This window comes from Hibiscus syriacus, unplaced genomic scaffold, assembly GCF_006381635.1.
Source record: "Hibiscus syriacus cultivar Baekdansim isolate YM2019G1 unplaced genomic scaffold, ASM638163v2 tig00110890_pilon, whole genome shotgun sequence".
In the NCBI taxonomy this organism is placed as follows: domain Eukaryota; kingdom Viridiplantae; phylum Streptophyta; class Magnoliopsida; order Malvales; family Malvaceae; genus Hibiscus; species Hibiscus syriacus.
Genome location: NW_024062900.1, coordinates 9,372,738 through 9,396,911, shown reverse-complemented (window position 1 = coordinate 9,396,911; position 24,174 = coordinate 9,372,738).

Sequence of the window (24,174 nt, the reverse complement as noted above, 5' to 3'; positions counted from 1 at the left end):
GGAGCAATGGAGGCGGTGGCCTGAATAGGCCCTATGGTGACAATGATACCCTAGGGCTTTTTGTTCCTTCCTTGTGTACCCTTGGATCTGCCTATGGATCGAATGGTGGGAAGAACGACGGCGTTGGAATGGCTGAAGCATCTGGTGGAAACCCTAGCAACATTTGAGCTTCCCTCGTGGGCTTGTTGGAATTGGGTCTAAACTGGTTGTTGGGCCTGAATCAATTGTAACCCAAATCTGGACCTACTCTGAGTTGGGTTGTAACCGGGCTTATAATCGACCTTGTAACTTGGGCATGTGTGCCTTACTTTGTAACCGGGCCTTCGGGCTTTATAAATAATAATATTAATAATATAATATTATATATATAATAATGTATATAAACATCACTGGGACGAAAACTACTGTCGACAGCTGCCCCTCTTTGCTTATTTTTGTTTAAATAAGAATAAAGCAAAGATAAAAAAACAAAAAGTTTTCGTCGAGTGAAATCCTTGCTTTGCTTTAAATTTGTTCCATTACTCTTTGGTAGAGATCAAATTTCAATCTGATATTGCTCATGCTTCACTACTCTTCTATGGAGGCTGAGGATGACTTGCAGATGATTTGCTTCACTACTCTTCTATGATGGCTGAATTTGCATTACTCTTTCATGAAGGTTTCATACTTTGCTGAAAAATCTGTTCCACTACTCTTCCAGGAGAGCGGATTTTGGTTGGATTACTTCACTACTCTTCCGTGAAGGTCTCATACTTTGCTGAAAAATCCGTTCCACTACTCTTCTGTGGAGAGTTAAATTTGGTTGGACTACTTCAGTACTCTTCCGTGAAGGTCTCATACTTTGCTGAAACATCTGTTCCACTACTCTTTCATGGAGAGTGAATTTTGATCTTGCTTATGTTATTGCTTCACTACTCTTCCTTGAGGACCAAAAATGATTGACTTGATAAGAATCTAATTTCACTACTCTTTCGTGAAGATCATATTCAAAGTTGGATTTGCTTCCATTACTCTTCCGTGGAGTTTGATTTGACTTGAAAAGAACCATCTTGCTCAAGAGACTGACAGATGACCCAAAGGATTTACAAATAACCCAAAGGTTTTACTAATAACCCGGAGGCTTTACAATTTCGTGTTACTTGGAAAAGATTAAATGAGAAACGTTGAAAATTGCTTTCTCATTTTTCTAAACAACTTGTTGGTTTGGGCATGCGCCAAAAATAATGCTTCTTCTATGGATTATGTTCATATATTCTTCAGATGTTTGCCTCTCCAAACATAACTCCTGTATTTGTGATTTGGATTCTACCTTATACTCGTAAGGTATTTTGTCCCTACACCTTTTTATGAAAAATGTATTTATGCAAATGCAATAAAATGCATGATATGTATGCAAATAATATTTGCATGAATTGATTTAATAATCATCTGAATCCAAAATGGTGAAATTGATCATTCATTTCCAGGGTTTACTTTAATCATCAGTATAGCATCTTATGCTATCAAGCTTGTATTTATGAAGAATCATCTGATCAACTTGTATCTTCAGAAGAATTATTTCATTCATGAAACTCCTTCCATGCTCATAATTATGACCTTATTACCCCATTTTTCTTTATAAAACTAGTTGTCATTACCTGAACTTGTGTAGAAATACGATAAAGCTTTCATCTTTGAAAAGAGAATCTATCTTCTTTACAAAATGTAGACAAAACTATGCCAAAATCATCAGAGATTTAATCAAGATATCAACCACGTTTGTTTTGATTTGACTCTTGAAACATTTTATAAGAAGGATTTATCCTAATTCCTTTCATGTCTCCACATCTAATCAGATCTCGAACGAGATTATTCATATCATATCATGATGCTTAACAATAACTCATCATTCAATCTTAGTTGGTTCCACTAGTTTCTTGTTGTTAAAGTTCCAACGCTCCTTCGTGGAAAGAAATCTTTATCATTTATGATTCTAACCTTGGAGTTGAGGAAAAAATTCATCTTAAGTCAACCACATTATCACAACATTGGTTCAGCATCATAATTACTGGTTCGTAAAACATTTGACAACATATTCATCATTTCCTGTGGTTTCTGTGGGGATAATATAATCACATGGCGGACAAAATAGTGACGTACGGTCAACTCTATTATCATTGTTTTACCATTTTCATTCTTCATACCTTTCTATCTTGTTGGAAACATTTGTTCAAACCAAAGACCTTATATTCCTGGATAATATGGGCCCTTAGTAAGCCCTAGCAATTGCTTCTTGTTGACATGAGCTTTCAAAATGTTCCAACATTTTTCATACGGATGTAACCATTCAAAATACCCTATTGGGATTATTTTTATCTAATATGGGCCTTCAAAATACCCTACATGGATCATTTCTGACTAAAATAGGCCTTCAGCATGCCCAGTATTAAAATGCCCCGACATTATTTCATGCTGATATGAGCCTTCAAAATGTCCCTATATTCCAAATTACCCATTTAATTTGGATCTCATGCTCTTCAAAAGGTTCAACTTTGATAATGCCCTATCGTGGGTACCCGTGGCTCTCTTGGTGCCAAATTTGTTCATCTTGAAGGTTTTCATCATTTCTTGTGAATGAGGTGATCATCTTTTCTTAACAGGTTATCACACAGGGAATATTATAAGTCCATTTCCCTATACTTTTGATTTCTCAGGAAACTTGCTTTCAAGAATGTGAAATGTTTCATCATTCTGGCCCTGCTCATTCTTTTGAATACTGTTCAATTATGTATTTATGTATTTAGTTATACATGCATTGCATTTTATCTATATTTTTATTTTTCTGACTGCCGGAGGTCTTCCACGAAAGCTACTCTCAACCTGGCGTTGGGGGCAGCCTACTACCCTACCTCCCCCTTACCCCATTGCATATGGGAATTGGGTTTTGTTGTTGTTGTTGTTGTTGTTGCTTCAGGATTCTTTTCTTGTTTTAGACAATCCTGTTTGAGAATGTTCCTCCTCCTTTCTTTATTAAAGAATGAAATAATTTTGAAAAATATTATCCCTTATAGGTTCACAATAGAATCAAATTATAAGCATGAATTCATTTTACCATTTTAGAATTATAGTTCTTTGACAAATATCAAGATTTAAAGGTTAGTTTCAGGTTGGCTTCCCTATTGTCTATGCTTACATCTTAGTGAAGATGTCACCCCTCTCTTATTATTTTGTGAACATTGTTACAAGCCTCACTTTCTTGACTTGGTATCTTTAACTGGATGCGTACAAAATGACACAACTAGCATAACAATTACTAGACCTTCTAAAATACCTCCATTTCAATTCTCTGAAATCTTTGATTCTATTCAAAACAGTGTGAAAACATCGATCTAATAACAAAATTTGTGTGTGCATATGTGTGAAGTATACTATGACAGGTATTTATTTCATTCTACAATAACTTATTCTTTTGCCATTTTGGCTAGCTGAATTCAGCTTTATTGAAATTAGCCTACATTGGGCTAGCTAACGGGTTCATCTTATCACAAAGTCTTTGACTTAACAATCACAGTGGAGCAAACAACGAATTGCTGAGTACCCGAACAATGTCATGTTTTGAACATAATCTATTCATAAAGCTGGAGCTTTTGAGTTTTCTCTAGAACCAATTGCCTTAGTGGAATAGCTCAGCTTTTATAGAATATATGACTCTTACTTTTTACAAAGAACCTATTATAGTCTATGTGTTTGGTGGAAGTCAGAAAATCTCATTACCAAATTTCAATTCCCAAGCAACTAACTCATATTAGAAAAAGTTTCATCATCGAACCTCATCCATAGAAATGTAATCTAGTCAGCTTTGCAATGTCACGAAAGATGCCCCACCTTGTACACTTTTATATGTAAATACCAAGCCTTTTGTCTAATTCCTTATATTGGAGAAAGCTCTCTCATATTTGTAAGAGGGTAATGTTTGGGTATATTTCATATGAGGTATGGTCAGGGTCCTTTTTTCTTCTAGTTTTCAATCTTGATAATTTGTCAATGATGTATAACTCTAATTGTAAAGCATTTTTAATCTAATGATATTCAAAGAACAACAAGATTGCAAAATTGATTCAATGCTCATAACCTTAAAAACAACACACTTTTATTACAAAAAGGTGAAGAAAGAAACAAAAACATGTTCGCATAAGATGCTACAAAATAAAAGATACAATAGTGGTAGATATCAACTTCCACTGCCCCATTATTCCTTAGATGTTGGATGTATAATCATACCATGATCTTTGTCTATATTTGTACCCCATTTCTTGAGTTGCTTCTTTGGATGAGCTTTTAAGTACACAAATTTCTGCTTTCTCCTGAGCTATCTCTTGATCAAATCATATCATCATCTTTCATGACTGCCAGTTGGGCTCAATTTAAGTTTCAGAATAATTTTTTTTGGTGATGATAGTTGCATCCTAGTTCTGGACGTTCCTTGCAGCTGGGATTGGAGTAGTATTCATTATACTCTTTAAATTGCCCACTGCTTCCCTTGATTTCAAAAATTATGATATAGGTGTTTGAGGTATTTTCAGGGTTGTATTTGCTCTATTCATTTTTAGACATGTTGGCCAATCTCGAATTACTTTTTTTTTTTTGCTTTTTCATTTTTCCTTTATGTCTACTTTTCCGAGAAGTATTGAGAATTAAATCGGCCATACATACTTCATATTCCTTGGCTTTGCCTTGTCCTCCATTTGTTTTGATACTATCAACTTCATTTATGGAGTTGACTCCTAGATGTATGATCCAAATGGATTGACTATTGGCATCTACTTCTATAAATCTATGTGTCAAAAGATATTGAACTCGTTGTTTGAAGTTTCCATAATTTTTGATGGAGTGTCCTCGAATTCCAACATGATACTCACAAAAGACCTTTTTATTATACCATCTTGTGTAAGGAGGTACTAAAGGTTTAGCCAGACATGCTTCATGTAATTTGGCATATAACTTGCTGTATGAGACTAAAGGAAAACAGGGTAGCGATTCTCTTGATATGACCATTTCTTTACTATTGCTTCCCTGAAGACCTTAAGACTGATAATCAAAATGTTTTCCTTGAACGTTATCTTGAAATAAATGGAGATTTTAAGATTTCTCTTTCTCAATCAACTTTGAGTTTCTAAGGAGCTTAGGTTTCCCAATTTTGAAACATAACAACCCTTCTATCATAAGGTCTTGAACTTTTAATTTCAACATTATGCAATTTTCTGTAGGATGACCGAAATCTCCAGAGTGATACTTGCATAGATTCTTGACATTTTTCCAATTTGGATGTAAATAAGTACTAGTAGGGATGAGTGTTACAAGACCACTTTCAAAGAGAAATGGTAACAACTCTAAATATGAAATTGGAATTGGAATAAGATGTGTTATCTTTTTTTCCTTGTATTTTTTATCCATTTTCAATGGGACTTGTTCCATATTTCTCTTCTTTAACCCAACTTCAATTTCCATGTCTTCTATCATATTTCCTGATCCGTGAAGATAAGTTGGATTTTTACATTCCACAATAGGTTCTTGATCATTTTCCATCATATCAATAACTACATTATTGAAATCCAGACGTTTTCTCGAGGTTTTCATCTTTTCAAGCTCCATAGGGTCTCCATACAGTAGAGTAACCATCATACCCATCATCTTGGACATCTGTTCCCTAGACTCAACTTGGAACCTTCTTGTTTCTTTAAGCATTTCTTGTTGGATTTCTACACGTTGTTCTAGGATTCTCTCAATCTTTCCAACTCAAGCTAATATTCCATTCATTATTTTCAATCTTTTTTAGACCTTCCCCTGATTCTTGAATATACTTTCAAAATTCCTGATTCCAAAATCTTTTACTGATTACTCCCATGATTTCATGATTAACATATGCTATGCAAAAAACGTATATACAAATGTAAATGTACGAAAGGTGTAATTTAAGAGTGACTATCTTAAAAGAGCTTCCATTGAACATAAAAAAGGGGCTTTTCAATATATCCAAAAAAGGGGCTTCCAAGTTAATTTCCATTTATGCTCCAGAATCGAGTTATTATTCTGGTTCAGCTCCCTTGGAAAACCAGCTAAGTCTACTAGATTGTGGGCTACCTTGCTTGCTTGAGCAACAACTTCTTCATGTCATTATCTTTTTTCTTGAATCTTGCCTACCATTTTCTAAAGTTGTAGACAATATTGTTCATTTTCCTTTATCAGAGAACCTTTATGTTCAAGAAGTTCTTGTACCAGATCTCCATAATCTTCCACCATTTTTAACAATGTGTGGTTATGAGTTCTAGTGGATTTTAATTCAGCATTAATCTCACATTGATGGATTAGATATGAAGTTTCCATATTACTCTTTTCAATATCTGGTTTTCAATTTGACATTTTTCTAAATTGGTGATGGCTGCATTATATATTTCTTTAGCAATTTGAAAGTCATAGGAGAATTTCTTTGCTTGATCCTCATGTATCTTTTTTTAGTAGCCAGTATCAGTCTTCAGTTTAACGATTTCTGTCATCCATTCTTCAAGGGTATTTCCAAGTCCAACATCTTTAAAGGTTTGGCTGGCCTTTTGGAAATCATTAAGCATGGCTTCAACCTCTATGCTTAATTTCTTGTTTTCGTCTTTCCAAAAACGGGCTTGTGCTTCATAAAAATTCTCTCCCTTGTGACTGTTTCTATTGATGCTCTTACCATAAAAAGCTTTCGGTACCAATTTAATAGAATTTTTGTATGTGTACCCCTTCATTATTTTAAAAGATTCCTCAAGATATCATTCTTTGCTGCTTCACAGTTTACTTTATCATGAAACCCTTTGTCCATAATGAAAACCTTTGATTCTGATAATCACTCTTGAATTAACACCCTTGAGTATGTCATGATTATGCAAATGCAAACATAACAATTAATATATATATTCGGGGGGAAATTGATTAGCAAGAAAGAACCAAATCCTAGCCTCATACTTTCTAGTTTCATGCTTTATTTGGAATAACAAGCCTAACCGCATGATTTCTAGTTCACATGTATTTATTCAAAAATAATACTAAATAAATAAAGGACTCAACATGCTTTTCCTTGTGTGCTATCTTAAAAGACTTAATTGAGCTTGGTCCACCTGAACTTAAATTCTATGTTTTACTATATGCTGGGTTTTGGCTCTAGGGTAAAAGGGTCAATGAATTGTCCTTTTGTTGGTGTCCCTTTGGACTGCCAAGCCCTCAATCCTGGTCAATTATAGACTTTCGGATTAAGTTCAATTCGAGGGAACACACTTCCTTATGTCCATATGAAGGTAAAAACCACACGAGGAACATAAGGTGTGAGCTCAAAGAATGGTCCCTTATCCCATACGGAGGTGAAAACCACATGAGGGAGTAGTTTCTCATTCACTTAAACATGATAAGAGCGAGGTTTTAGCTCACGTTATGAATGCAGTGCACAATATGTGAGCAAAAGCATAAAAAGAAATAAAGTAATATATATAACATATTATTCTATTCTAATGGCCCAAAATTAAATTTGTTTACAAATAAAAAACAAAGGTTAGTAAAATAATAAAAATAATCAAAACAAATTTATTATTTACTGTAAAGACAAATAATTAATAAATTGGTGGTTGGACTCTCATTTAAAAAAATTACCCAGCAGGGTCGCCAAACTGTCGAGACTTTTCTCTTCCCGACGATGGAGAGTGCAAATAGTACACCCCAAAAGATATAACTAGTATCGAAAAAGTAGTGTTTATCCTCCTTGAATCAGATGAAACACCATGTTGTAGAGTCGCCACAAATCTGTTTATTTGGTGAGATATGTCACCAAAATGTTATATTGTTCTAATAAAATTCCTAAGAATAATATTAAAATAATACAACTCGGGTCTGCTTACCAGAAAAATGAGTTTGGAAGTCAGTTACGTATGGGGAAGGATTATCACCCCCAAAACGCCCAAAATTGGTACCGTTATTTATTAATAAGTGTATTTGCAATAAATTATAAATTTGTTCATTAATTAAATAACTTAATATAAATAATTATTAAATAATATTTAATATAAATATTACTAGTCCTATAATAATATTTAATATCAAAACTATATAGGTTAAATTATAAATTATGCATAATAATAATCCTAAAGTATTAATAATAATTAATCATATAATAATAATTAATATTTAAAACATAAAATATTAAAATTAATTAACTTAATTCAAAATAATACTAAATTTATGTACTAATTATGTAATTTACCCTAAATTACTAATACATGATCAAAATAAAATTTATTAATATTTAAGGACTAAATATATAATTTTACGTAAAATACATATATATGTGGCTAAAATAAAAATAATTAAAATTAAAAAGTCGAATTAAAAGGAGTAAAAACCTGTTTCGTGACCAAAATAGAAGGATTACAAAAGGCGAAGTACTACAGACATAATTAACCCACACACAAATTGCACAGAAGCCCCTCTCCCAAAATGACACCGTATGAGAGAGGGTATAAATGGCCCAAATTTGGCCCAAAGAGGGTAAACCCTCTCATTTCTCTCGTTTCCCTCTCTCTCTAAACCGAGAGAACTCCCTCGGTTCTCTCTAAATTCCTCTCTAGAAAGACCAATCACTGGCCTGGCAACCATGCGCCGTCGATTGCCTCCGCCGTCAGCCACCACCCACGGCGGCCGAAAACACCAAACATACCCAAAATATTGATCGATATACCCTCTACCCGAATCTGAGCTTCTTCTTTGCTAAAAACTAGTCAATCGGACTAGATCTGGGATTTTACCTTCGGTTTTTTTCAACTTTCTGACGACGTTCATGTGACACCCCCAACCCGAACCTGACCTGGATACGAGTCCGAGATGTCACTTTGACTTTTTAAAACAATATTATTTCAAAATAACAGAACATTTGGACTTATAATATACTGTTGAATTATGTTTGTTATAACAAATTTAAGATAAAAGATGTTTTTATGAATATTATTTTACTGTATGAATAGTATCAATACTGTTTAAATAGTACCGTGAACAGTAAGGAACAATGTATCGATACGCTGCTACAGTAATTTCTGCCAAACATATATAAAACTCATAAAAACTTAAACTTTCATCAGTTTAAAGTTACCATTTACATAAATACATTTAAAACATTACAAAACTCGATCAGAGCTTACATACTAATTTAACGACTTTGTTTACATGCCAACCTATTTATCACATAACAAGACATACTGTGTAATCTACTTCTGATTTGATCTTCAAGTGGAGATATGTTATTTTGCTAAGCTTATATTGGATCTTTCCGTTTTTTGGTACCTACATGTAAAACTCTTACACGCTAAGTCATAGACTTATTGAGGTATAATTATAATGTCATAATGATATGAAATATAATGAAATCACATATTTAATCCATACAAGTTGCATAAATATGTATCTTACCCATAATCTGATCAAATTAACCATCATGAATTCATATAATAAGTTCACTAGCCCATGATCCCATACTGAGAACCTGAGGTATGTGAGTACTATGAGGTTGTGCACTATGCTGTCACCACAGCTGTTATAAATTGCACCGAAGTACCACGAAGAATTGCACCGAAGTCCCACGTAGAATTGCACCGTAGTGCCATATAAAATTTTTCCATAATAACCACATAGAAATTCCGTAAGAATAATATACATATACCAAGGATCAAGTAGGTGTCTCAAAAGACCTCATACATGTTCCCAAGAATACATATATGTCCCAAAGGACCACGTAGAATTATCCCGAAGGACCGCGTAGGCCCTCTACTCTTGGCAAGCCAACTATACCTATAGTTCTCATATACATAACATGGGCTTTCATAATTCACATAGTTTATATCTCGTAGACATATAAATTCTTACCTTATCACATGGCTCATGTAAACTTTTCATACATATTCACTTAGATCATTTTCACATAATGCATATAATATGAATTCATGTCTCGTATCACGATATGAAATAAATCACGTATTAAGGTATTAAATCTAGACTTATCACAAGTTTAGAACTGAATATACTATTATAATCATGCTATGCATATGCACTCACCTATGTCTCCTTGTCTTTCCCTCAATCAATCTTACTTGTCACTTGTTCCAAAACTCGTTTAGGCTCTGTATCTACATAAATATAATTTTCAAGATAATTATCAGAAGCCTAAACCTTATACTTCAATGCTATTAACTTAAATTAATTTAATGAACCAAACTTCAATTACACTCCTAGTGTATCGGTACCCAAATTCAATTCAAAATTTACAGGTATCGATGTACCCCTTAATGTTTCGATACACCTTCAAAATTGGTCTTAGTGTATCAGTACCCATTCATAGTGTACCGATACACCCTGCCCAGAACAGACTTTTTCACCCGAAAATTCATCAACTCTTCACTAAATTTCCTCATATAAAACTCCTTTCATACCACTAAACTCAACTACAACCATTTTAACTAACTTTTATCATTCCAACACTTTATTATCTCCCATATATCATTCAGATTCTTAAAAATAAGAATCTTACTAAATTTCCCATGTAATCCAAACTTATTTCTAACACTTGTAACTTCTTATTCACACAAATGACAAGTCAAATTTAACTTCTAAATTCATTTATACATCCTTATTCAAAATTTCACTTATCCACTTCTTATCTTTAATCTTTCATAACTTACAAATCTTTGAGTTTCTATGACCTTTTTCATCTCCATCATGTTTCCTAAGTCTTCCTTAATCAAAACCATACTTTAATCTAAAGATTTAACCAAAAGAAATCAAACACACCTTGGCTTGGGGTGCTTCACGATGGAGAAGAAGAGAGAAGAAGAGAAATGTCTGGAAACATTTGTTTCCCATAAATGTGTTCCACATGGGTTATAAGATAAACCCAAATAATATTTTATTCTTTCATTTGTTCAATAACCCTTTTACCCTTTTACTTCTCCTTCATTTGTTAATTCATCCTACACCAAATATTTCAATTAAATTCTTTTATCTTTTCATTAATCTAATTTGGTCATTAAATTTTAAAATTTCACACTTGGTCACTAACCCGATATTGAGGATGTTACAAATCATCCCCTTAAGAAAATTTGTACTCGAATTTTCATTGCATGAACAAATGGGGGTACTGATGCCGCATATCCTCTTCACGCTCCCATGTTGCTTCTTCTATCTTGTGATTCCTTCACAATACTTTGACAAATGGAATAGTCTTATTTCTTAGTTGTTTCACTTCATGAGCTAATATTTGAACATGTTCTTCCTCATAACTAAAGTCAAATTGAACTTCGATCTCTTCTAGTGTCACGATATGAGAGGGATTAGATCTATATCTTTGAAACATAGACATATGGAAGACATTATGAATTTTCTCCATTTTTAGTGGCAAAGATAACTGATATGCTACTGGTCATATCCGTTTAACAATCTCATATGACCCAATGAACCTAGGACTCAACTTTCCTTTCTGACAAAATCGTAATACTTTCTTCTAAGGAGATACTTTAAGGAAAACTTTATCTCCAACTTCAAATTCAATATCTTTTCTTTTAAGATCAGAATATGACTTTTGTTGATCAAATGCCACTTTAAGGTTATGCTGAATTTCCCAAACTTTCTCTTCCACATCTTGAATCAAATTTGGACCAAGAACACTTCGATCTTTGAGCTCTTACCAATTTAATGGAGTACGGCATTTCCTCTCATATAACGCCTCATAGGGTGCCATCTTGATACTAGACTGATAACTATTGTTGTAAGTGAATTCTGCCAATGGTAAATACTTCTCCCATGACTCTTTGAACTCAATTACGCATGCTCTCAACATAACTTCCAAGATTTAAATTGTCCTTTCTGATTGCCTTTCAGTTTGAGGGTGAAAAGCCGTACTAAAATTTAAGCGAGTTCCCAACACTCCATGTAGGGATTTCCAGAATCTCAAAGTGAATCGAGGGTCTCAATCAGAAACTATAGAAACAAACTCTCCATGCAATCTAATAATTTCTCTAATGTAAAACTCTGTGTATTTTTTCATAGAGAAATCTGTTCTAACCGGAAGGAAATACGCTGACTTAGTCAATCGATCAACAATTACCCAAATTGAATCTCTTTTGTTTGGAGTCAAGGGTAACCCCGAAACAAAATCCATCGTCACTTTTTTCCCATTTCCATTGAGGAATGGAAAGCGGTTGCAATAATCATGACAGAACTTGATGCTCTTCTTTGACTTGTTGACATACAAAATACTTAGACACAAATTTGGTGATGCTTCATTTCATCCCTGGCCATAAATACCGATCCTTCAAATCTATATACATCTTGGTTCCACCCGGATGCATTGTCAACGAACTACAATGAGCCTATGTCAATAGATCTTTCTTCAATTCCTCATCGTATGGTATCACAATTCTTTCTTTATAATACAAATTCCCATCCGACTTAACCTTAAAATCCTTAATCTCTTTATTCTTTACTTGCTCTATTCTTTTCAAACACATTTCATCTTTACTTTGTAATTCTCTAATTCGAACCAACCACGTTGGTTTAAGCTTTAACTCTGCACATAGACCGCTATCTTCAGTTAAAGATAATCTTGCGTCCATACTCGTAAAGCTGCAAATGTTTTTCTGCTCAAAGCATCTGCTACCACGTTAGCCTTTCCGGGATGGTAGTCAATTATCACATCATAATCTTTTAAGAACTCAACCCATCTCATTTGCCTCAAATTAAGTTCTTTTTGAGTCATCAGATACTTCAAGCTCTTATGATCTGTATACAAGTAACAATGTTCTCCGTAGAGGTAGTGACGCCAACTCTTGAGAGCGAACACTACAACAGCCATTTCCAAATCATGAGTTGGATAATTCTTTTCATGTGGTTTTAACTGTCTAGATGCATACGCTACTACTTTTGCCTCTTGCATTAATACACATCCCAACCCATTATGAGACATGTCTTTGTATACCACAAAATTCTTGCCAGATTCAGGTTGAACCAATACAGGAGCTTCTGTCAAAATTTTCTTTAAAGCTTCAAAACTTTATTGGCACTCCGAAGTCCAGAAAAATGATATGTTATTTCTCATCAGCTTTATTAAAGGCAACATTATCATCAAAAAATTCTTAACGAATCTTCGATAATAATCGGTAATCCCAAGGAAACTCCGGACTTGCGATACATTCTTTGGAACCTCCCAATCCAGAATAGATTTTATCTTTTAAGGGTCCACCCGAATCCCATCTACAAAAATCACATGCCCGAGGAAAATCACTTCATTAAGCCAAAACTCACATTTGGACAATTTAGCATACAATTTCTTATCTCTGAGAAATTGTAAGACTATCCTCAAATGTGTGCTATGCTCTTCATTGGATTTCGAAGACACTAGTATGTCATCAATAAAGACAACTACAAACTGGTCTAAATAGGGTTGAAATATCTTATTCATGAGATCCATGAAAGCAACATGTGCATTCGTTACTCTAAATGGAATTACATAATGGTCATATCTCATTCTGAAAGTTGTCTTCGAAATATCTTTCTTATGAATCTTCAATTGGTGATAACCAGAACGCAAGTCAATCTTCGAGAATACCGAAACTCCCGTTAGCTGATCAAACAAGTCGTCAATTTGAGGAAGGGGATACTTATTCTTGATGGTTACCTTATTAAGCTGCCGATAATCAATGCAGAGATGCATTGACCAATCATTCTTCTTAACAAATAACACCGGAGCTCCCCAAGGTGACACACTTGGTCGAATAAATCTCTTCTCTAACAACTCTTGCAATTGATTCTTTAACTCTTGCAGTTCTTTCGGATTCATCCGATAATGTGCCATTGCAATCAGAGTTATTCCCGGCATTACTTTGATTTGAAATTCTACCTCTCTATCTGGAGGTAATCCTGGCAACTCAGTAGGGAACAAATCAGGGAACTCTCAAACTATTGGAATCTCATCTAACCTTTTCTCTTTAGCTCTTGTATCTATCACATTGGTAAGAAAACCTTGATATCCTTGTAGCAATAACTTTTTGGCAGACATCACTGATATTACATTTGTTAAAGGATTAAACATTTCACTGATCACTTTTACCTCTATTCCTTTTGCACTTTTTAGGGTTACATTTTTCAATCTACAATCAACATTCCCATAATAACGAAATAGCCAATCCATTCTCTGAATCACTTTGAATTTATCAAAAGGTAGTTCCATCAGATTAGTAGGGAATTTAATTCCCTGAATCCTTATGGGACATTCCTTACAGACCTTATTTACTCGAGCATTGTGCCCTAAAGGGTTAGTTACTATCACTTCATTACTCATAGCTTCTAACAGAATTCTCAATTCTTTTACTAATTTACTGCTAATATAGGAATAATTAGAACCCATATCAATCAATACCAATACCAACTTATCGTACAATTGGAAAGTACTTGCTATAACATCGAGATCATCACCATCTTCACTTTTCTTTAGATTATATACCCGTGTGGTTGAGAGAATTTCAGGTTGTGCAAAGGATTTAGATTGGTTACTCCCTCTACCTGTTCCTCGTCCTCTTTACGAGGCAAAACCAACTCTCTCAGATGGTGCATGCTCACCACTCATTAATGGACAATCCCGGATAAAATATCTGGCATCTCCGCATTGAAAAAAAAAATCTAGAAGTCATTCGACATGTTCCAAAATGATTTTTCTAACAATGTTGACACTGTCTTGCTTGACCTTGAGTGGCTCTCCCAGTACCGGATCCCCTGATTGCGTTTGTTGACCTCTCATCTGACTTGCTCCTCTAGCAGAGGATGTAATTGATTCTGATCTTACTTGAGGCTTGAATCCCGAATCTCTTCCTCTTTTTGGTAGTGCTAAGCTGGAGGAAGCACCAGTTCTCTTAGATGTTTGAACTATTAAGTCCCCAGATCTCTCATTTTGAGCTCTCTCAAGAGCTTTAGCACGATTTATCACGTCCTGGAATGATGAAAAGTTCAACACTATCAGCATCACTTTCAATCTAGGCCGCAAGCCCTCCACAAACCATTCACAAGCATCTTTTTTGGTAGAGACAAGCTCAGCGGAAAACCGACTCATCTTATTAAATTCACATTTATATTCATATACGGAGCGATTCATCTGTTTCAAATTCATAAACTCCTACTTCATTTTCCTGATGAATTGATCTCCAATGTATTTATGCTTAAACTCTTCCAAGAACAGAGACCAAGTCACTTGATCAATTGACATCCTCATGGTGACACTCGTCCACCATATTCTAGCTTTTCCTTTAAGTAAAGACACAGTTCCATCCAACTTCTCCACATCAGAACAGTGGAGGCCATCCAACATAATTTTTAAATCATTCATCCAAAGACCCGCTGCAACCGGACCTTCCTCGGCTTCTCCCTTAAATTTGGGAGCTCCTAATCTTCTCAACTCCTTTTCTATATTTACTCTGGAAGTTTATGCAGCAGGAGTTTGGAAACGTTTCAGGACAGTGTATAATGTCTTGAAAAAAATATTTGGATCACGTACAGGCACTCCAGAAGGTATTTGTTCTTCACCTTGCCTGGCCAGGGTAGGTGAGTTGCTACTCTCAGCTGGTCTATCTTCTCCCACTTCACTTCGGGAGCTACTATGTCCTGACATCTAATAAGAATAAACATATCGTTCTATTAGCAAAACAACATACTCATTACTATACCAGTTCAGAAGTTTTCACAATTATATTGGCATGTACACCTATAAAGACACTCTAGACTCTAGTTTATGCCTAGAATCGGCTAAACCGTAGCTCGGATACCATTAAATATAACACCCCAACACGTACCCGCCCCGGATACGAGTCCGAGATGTCACATTGACTTTTTAAAACAATATTCTTAAAAAATAACAGAACATTTGGACTTATATTAAGAAAATATGATAATATACTATTGAATTATGTTCGTTATAACAAATTTAAGACAAAACATGTTTTTATGAATGGTACTTTACTATATGAATAATATCGACACTGTTTAAATAGTACTGTGAACAGTAAGGAACTGTGTATCGATACACTGCTACAGTGATTTCGACTAAACATATATAAAACTCATAAAAACTTAAACTTTCATCACTATAAAATTACCATTTACATAAATACGTTTAAAACATTACAAAACTCGATCAGAGCATACATACTTAATTTAACGACTTCGTTTACATTCCAACCTATTTATCACATAACAAGACATACTGTGTAATTTACTTTTGATCTGATCTTCAAGTGGAGATATGTTGTTCTGCTGAGCTTATATTGGATCTTTACGTTTTTCGGTTCCTACGTGTGAAATTGTCTGCTCTTGTGGGTACTATAAAATGAGTGTGGATATGTGTTCAAGTATACACAATCGAACAAGTAATAGAGTGATAAGTAGGGTATCGTCTCCACAGGGAATTGGGGAAATCAAATAGGTTTGTCAAGGCACTTTACTTTGTCACCTAATTAAAGTTAGTGATGGTATGTAAAAATGATAATGTTGTGGCAAAATGAGATGGATGTTGTGGAAATGGAATGGTGGTATGGTAGCAAATGGATATATCGCGACAAAGTGGATGGAAATGTCGTGAAAAATTCAATTGTGATAAGTGCAAACAATTAGAAATGTCAATGCAAAATAAAATGCAATTACTGGATTTAATATATAGGACTTAAGCTTTCTCACACGACAAGTAGCTATGGGAATGAGTGGTAGGAGTCACTAAGAAAATCTAAATCTATTTCTCTGAATGGTATTTCTTCTATGCCTAACCTACCCGAAATAGTCTACAGAGGTGCCCTATGCTATCTCTAGTAAGGGACTCTATAGATTAAAGATGCCCTGGCAAATCCGATTGGTGTAAACCCCTGCAGTGATCCTATTGGTTCAGATAACAGTATATGTCTTGACAATACCTTTTTGCGGCAGCATTAACATCTAACTTATCATTTTTGTACATCTCTTTTTAGTCGAATAAAATCCTAGCTATATCTCTAAGGTGGATTAGGCCTAGTTACTACCTAGAACCCCTTGTTTATGTAGTTCATCCCTAGCTTGTCTCAAAGACTAAAGATAAATTGCCAAGGCATTCTCTCGAACCCTCAAGCTCTCCTAAGGAAAGGCTACTCTCATAGCTCCTACAACCTTAAGGCATTAAGTTTCACAAACAAAACAAAATAAAGCATAGAAAATCAATCATTCATTGTAATAAAAACTTAAACATCCAAGCGAACACCCATAAAATAGGATTAGTTCATGGTGCGGTTCGAAATAAACAAGCACAAAGCAAGTTTCATTCGTTCCTTACAACCCAACAACAAAATATGAAAGCAAGAACTAAAGGGAGGAGAAAAAGCCTTCAACGTACACTGCCAAATGCCTTCCTCAGCCACCAAGAACTGCACCTAGAAAACTAGCTCCTCTCGAATACTTAGAACGCCACTCTCTTCGGCTTGTCAAGGAGAAATGCAATGGCAAGTAGGATTGACGGAGAAAGATGATACATTCTCTCTCTAACTTTTTAAGCTTAAATCTGGGTGGAACTAAAGTCCTCTTCAAAGTGGCTTCATCCACTATTTATAGGGGAAAAAAATCCTAGGATTTGGTGTTAACTATCCTAGGAAACCCCGAAAACCATGGTAAAGTACTTGGGAGTCAAGCAGGATAGGTTGTGATGCAGCCTGGGCAACTGGCTGAGTGACCAGCATAATCCCGTCACAGGCACCCAAGGACAAACAAGATCTATAGGGTCAGACGGTGTCATCAGTAGAATCGGCGGGTGCAGCGCCGATCCCTCCAGGCGTATCTTCGAGGTGGATTTCTCGGGCAGAGAGCATGGAGAGTCGGGGACAGCTGGTTGGAAAAATTATCTTCTTTCACCTTGTGCGCTCTCGAAATGCCAGTTTAACTTGGTATTTTTATTTGACTCAGCAATCTCCTTATGTCACGACATTTTCTTTCCTCTTTTCCTTGCTTTCAATACCTGCAAATCATAAGACAAGTACATTTCCCAAAAAGCAGCACCGTAGTAAAAATAAAATGCCACGGCAAATCGAAATCCACCACATGCAACTAAATGCTTCTAAATGCATCTATATAGTCCTAAATGAGCCTTTAGACATTCAATAACTTAAGTTAAAATGTCCTAAAATGTGGCCTTTTACAGAGTTATCACCCCCCAAACTTATGCTATTGCTTGTCCTCAAGCAATGGTTAGTAATAAGCAAAACAAAAATACCATGGCAAGTTCAGAAACCAAATAATTTCATGGAATAAAATTTCAGCCCTCAACACATATGACTTCAACATGCTAGACTAGGTTTGAGAGTTCAAGTACTGTCCCCTAGAACATGATTCTTTGTGTGAGTGTGTGTATTTTTGTATCCAGTCCATGCTTAATAAACTTAAAAATTTTCTAAGCAAGGTTTCTTAATTTGCCATGGCATTCATAAAATTTACTCCCACCTTGCCTTTCTTTTCTTTAATTCTGCTACGAGGGGAGTCAGCCCATCACTTTACCATCCCACACTCTAGATGAAAGGGATCGTACCTTCCACCCCTGAGCTAGTCACATAGAGTCATCCCGTGACTACTTTCATTCACTCATATGCCATGGCATAGCGGAGTGTCTCTCTACAGATATGTCGAGGCATTTATTTATAACTTCCAACTTTTTTTTTAAGCATAGCGAGGCTTTCGACAGTCTAAGTTTTATGCCACGACATTTTAAGAATTCTCTTATAAAAATTTCTAAGTTTCTCAAGCATGTAAAATATACAATCGTGTAATCAAGGGTTTTAAAAAAACAAGTCCTAAAGTTGGTTATGTCATCCCCAACCAGTCATGCACATTCTATCCTAGCCATCAAAATCATCATCATAGTACATCCTTAACTAATTCCAGAAAACTATTCAGGCAATTACTAATGTCATGGTATATTTATTTTACTACTACTATCATGCAGTGATGTGAGAACCTTATTTCCCCCAAACTTCAGAGAAGCATTGTCCTCAATGCTTACTAAAACTAAGGAAAATGAAACTACATGCTATGAATGCAATACAGATGCAAGGTACCTTGGTTTTACGTGGGTGGTTGTGCAGCGGTTGCGTGGCGAGTGCACTTTCTTAGTTTTAAGGGGCTATACTGAGATGCCTTCCTAAGGCGACGTCGGCTCCAACGCAAAGGAGCTTGCCGTGGCATCTCAGATTGGGACTCCTCAGTTGACTTGGTAGGCTGTGGTACTTCAGGGCGTGCTTCTTCCATAGGTGCGACAGGTTATGAAACATCAAGTTGCTCTGCCGCCAAGGGTTCAACAAATTGTGCTGGTTCTAGGATATTAGCGAGTTGGAGGTTGGCTTCTCGGTCTGTATCAGGCGACACAGAATGGACTGGATCAGGGTCAACGGGTTCTTATGCTTCAGCGGGCTGGTGACTGTCTTTACTGGATGAGTGTTAAGCAGCAGCTGGAGCAGGGTGCGGGTCTTATGGAGATGCCTCAGCATCCCCATTCGTTGGCACAAATATGTCAGGGAAGACATGAATGGTAAAGTTTGTGTGTGGGAGGAACTCCATCAAAGCGCTGGTGAGAAATTCATCTCGACGTTTAGCATAGGCAAAATATGTCATCAGTTTGACGGACAACTGCCCGACATGCTCTTGAGTGCGCTAGACTGCCTGTTCCATGGCATTTGAAGTTGCCCTGGCATGTTGAAATGGTGTAGCGCGAGATGTGGTTGCCTCTTTTTCCTTCCCTTTGGCTTCCTTATAACCCAATAACAGAGGGAGTTTGGCTTTGATAATGCCAGCAATACCCGGTAAAAGCTCATCAAACAATTCTTCATGAACCTTCTTTTTACGACTTAAAGCGGTGATGAGATTTGGAAATACCAGGGAACCTGCAGGTCGCTTTAGGCACAGATGAGCCTGGTCCACAATAATTTTCCCTACATCGATGGCTCACCGGAATATGATGGAATGTAGCAAGAGCATCCATTGGTAGGACACGGTGGTGTTGTGGGAAGTGGGTAAGAGTTTGTGCTTCATTAAAAGATTCCATAACTTCACTTGTGGAAGTAGCCTCTCCCAATCCACGGTCTTTCAGCTTATTTGCTGACCATTCCAATGCGTATCGAGAAGACAGAGGTCTTCCAGGATGCCTTGGTAAGTTTCTTTGTCAGCTTCTTCAGTGAAACTAGCATGGTCGTCTTCAATAATCTTCAGTTTAAAATTGCGATTAATGGCAGAATGAGTAAAACGAATAGAAATGTAGTGAACCACCATGGCATGCTGATTTGGCTCAACAATGTTTGAATAAAACTCCTTCACTATAGTTGCATTAAAGGCGGCATGATACTTAGCAAATTTTTGCCATTTAGGTTTGGTGACAACATCAACCACTTTCCTCCCCAAATCTCCATCCTTCAATGCCACCTCAGGGAAGACAAACCCAAACTCGAAAAAGACTCATCGGTTCTTGATAGTTTGGAAACGATCGCGGGCGGCATCATCTATAAAGTGAGGCGGCGATGGTGGTGGAGAGGGTCTTGATCGGACCATTGTTCAAAGAGAAAACAAAGAAAAGTTGAAAAAACGTGGAATTTGCGGTGGTTATGGCGGTTTCGGTCAAGGAGGGGAGAAGAAGATTAAAGAGAAAGAAGAAAAATTAAAGTGAAACAAAAGAAAAAGATAAAAAAACAAAAGAGAGATTTTGTGGGTATAAGGTGGGGTCTAGGCGGGAATAAAACAAAAAGAAAGAGTAGAAATTTTAAGCTTAAGTGAAAATGAAAAGTGAAAAAGTTTATCTCCTTTTACTATTCAAGTTTGCCGCCCAAAATTTGCACCATCTTCCTCCACACACTTCACGTGCTCTCCATGTGGGTTAATCCTTACAAAAATAAAATAAACCTAATTAATAAAATAATAAAAACTAAAAGAATAGTAAAATAAAAATTATTTATGTTCAGGAGTAAATTTAAAATGTCATGGTATCCTTAAGATGCCGGACCAGTATCAACATTGTGCAAGAGTAGCACCGACTTGTCACGCGCAAGTGAGATTCCTTGGTAAGCCTTTAGGCGCTGGCCATTGGCTTTAAAAATGGATCCATCATCCATGTTCTTGATATCAATAGCGCCATATGGGTAAACATGGTGAACTTCAAAAGGTCCCGACCATCGTGACTTTAGTTTACCAGGGAAGAGTTTGAGCCTTGAGTTGAAAAGCAACACTTTCTGGCCCACATGAAAATGTCGTGGCAAAAGATTTTTGTCATGCCACTTCTTAGTATTTTCCTTGTAGAGCTTGACATTTTGATATGCTTGCGCTCTAAACTCCTCCATTTCATTCAAGTCGAGCAATCGTTTCTCCCCAACAAGTTGTGTGTCGACGTTTAATTTCTTGATTGCCCAATATGCCTTGTGTTCTAACTCAACTGGGAGGTATAGGCTTTTCCATATACCATCTTAAAAGGCGACATTCCCAGAGGTGTTTTGAATGCCGTCCTATAGGCCCATAATGCTTCATCGAGCTTGGGGGACCAGTCTTTCCTTCAAGGGTTCACCACATTCTCAAGGATTTGCTTGACTTATCGATTGGACACTTCAGCTTGCCCATTTTTCTGCGGGTGATATGCCGTGGCAATCTTATGTCGTACTCCATACTTCTACAATGCCTTGGCAATTAATCTATTGTCGAAGTGGGTGCTTTCATCACTAATGATAGCTCTCGGTACTCCAAATCGAGTGAATATATTCTTGTGAAGGAACTTAAGCATCGTCTTCGAATTGTTCCTCGGCGAAGCAATTGTCTCAACCCACTGCGAAACGTAATCCACCGCAAGCAGAATATATAAATCCCCAAAAGAAGATGGGAATGGTCCCATGAAATAAATACCCCAAACATCAAAAATTTCTATCTCCAGAATATTTTGCAGCGGCATTTCAGGTCATTTGGAAATGTTTCCAGTGAGTTGGCATCAATCGCACACCTTGCAAAATTCGTGGGCATCTTTAAATAGCGATGTCCAATAGAATCTTGATTGGAGGACCTTTGAAGCACTCCTCAAACCTCCAAAATACCCTCCATAGGTTATTGTGTGGCAATGGTATAAGATATTGCGTTGCTCCTCTTCGGGGACAAACCGTCTTATCATTTGATCGGCACATTGCTTGAATAAGTACGGCTCATCCCAAAAATAGAACTTGGCATCATGCAGAAACTTCTTCTTACCTTGGCTGTTTAGTTCATATGGAAATATACCACTAACAAGAAAATTAACGAGGTTAGCGTACCATAGAATTGAGTATAGGCTTGGCATCTTATAACTTGGTACCTATCAAGTATGGCCTAAACTTGTCAAATGCAAATACCACGGCAAGTAATTCTTCCTTTGTGGTCGTGTAATTCAACTGTGCATCATTTAAGGTACGACTAACATAATAAATCACATGCAAAATTTTACCTCTACGTTGCCCAAGCACAGCTTCCATGGTAAAATCACTTGCGTCGCACATTAACTCGAACGGTGCCGTCCAGTCTGGGGAAACTACGATTGGAGCAAATATAAGTCTTTACTTCAGCTCTTTGAATGCGCCATGGCATTGTTGATCGAACACAAATGGTTGGTTCTGTTGCAGCAGGGTACACAAGGGCCTGGATATTACAGAGAAGTCTTTGATGAATCTTCGATAAAATCTAGCATGTCCAAGGAAACTCCGAATATTCTTGAAAGAGTTTGGTGGGGGAAGTTTCTCGATCACCTTGATCTTGGCCCTATCAACCTCAAGGCCCTTTGCAAAAATATTTTGGTCTAGAACAATGCCTTCTGTTACCATGAAGTGGTATTTTTCCTAGTTTAGTATGAGGTCGGCCTCTTCGCACCGCTTCAACACCTTTGCCAAATTACTAAGGCATTTTTGAAAGTCGTCACCAGAAAAAAAAATCATCCATGAAAATTTCAAGATAATCCTCAACCATGTCAGAGAATATGGCTTGCATGCAGCGTTGAAAAGTTGTCGGGGTAATGCAGAGTCCAACAGGCATTCTTCGGAAAGCATAAGTGCCATAAGGGCACGTGAACGTGGTCTTCGCTTGGCCCTCTGGTGCGATGGAAATCTGGTTATACCCTGAGTAACCATCCAAGAAACAATAAAATGCCTTGCCAGCAAGTCGATCCACTATTTGATCGATGAACGACAAATGGAAGTGATCATTCTTAGTGGCCTTGTCAAGCTTACGGTAGTCCATGCAGATTCGCCACCCAGTGACCGTGTGAGTAGGTATCAACTCATTATCTTCATTCGTCACCACGGTCAAGCATCCCTTCTTGGGCACGCATTGAACGGGACTCACTCACAAACTATCCGAAATGGGGTAAATTACTCCAGCATCAAGCCATTTGATAATCTCCTTCATCACAACTTGCTTCATGATTGGGTTCAATCTTCGCTGTGGCTCTATGGATTTACCGTGGCATTCTTCCAGCAGGATTTTACGCATGCAGATTGTTGGACTTATTCCCTTCAGATCTACCATCGTCCACCCTAACGCTTTCTTATGCTGTGACAAAACACTTAACAACCTCGTTTCTTGGTTAGGAGTAAGGGCAGAGGAAATAATCACAAGCAAAGTTTCATCACTACCTAGATAAGCATATTTAAGATGTTGTGGTAAACTCTTAAGTTCTAGGGTAGGAGCATGCTGTAATGAGGGCTTGGGAGGAAAAAACTCTTCAAAGTTCAATGGTTCAAAAAGCGTACAAGTGCTAGCTTTAAAGAAGCTAGCTTGTTGTTCCTCAGATGAAAAATCATTAGGCTCTTCAGGCTTTAAGTCGTCCAGCAGCCCTTTATCAGATCCCAGCTGAATGAAATTGTCCTGGCAAAATTGATCTGCTTCTTTTGTTATTATTGTATCCACTTCTAAAATGCTCTGGCATTCTTCAGGATCATCCATGTACTTAAGTGATCGGAAGACATTTACGGTGACATGTTGATCGGCCACTCACATGGTTAGCTCACCCTTCTTACAGTCGATGAGAATACGACCAGTAGCTAGGAAAGGTCTCCCCAAGATGATGGGTGTTGTGGCATCGACATC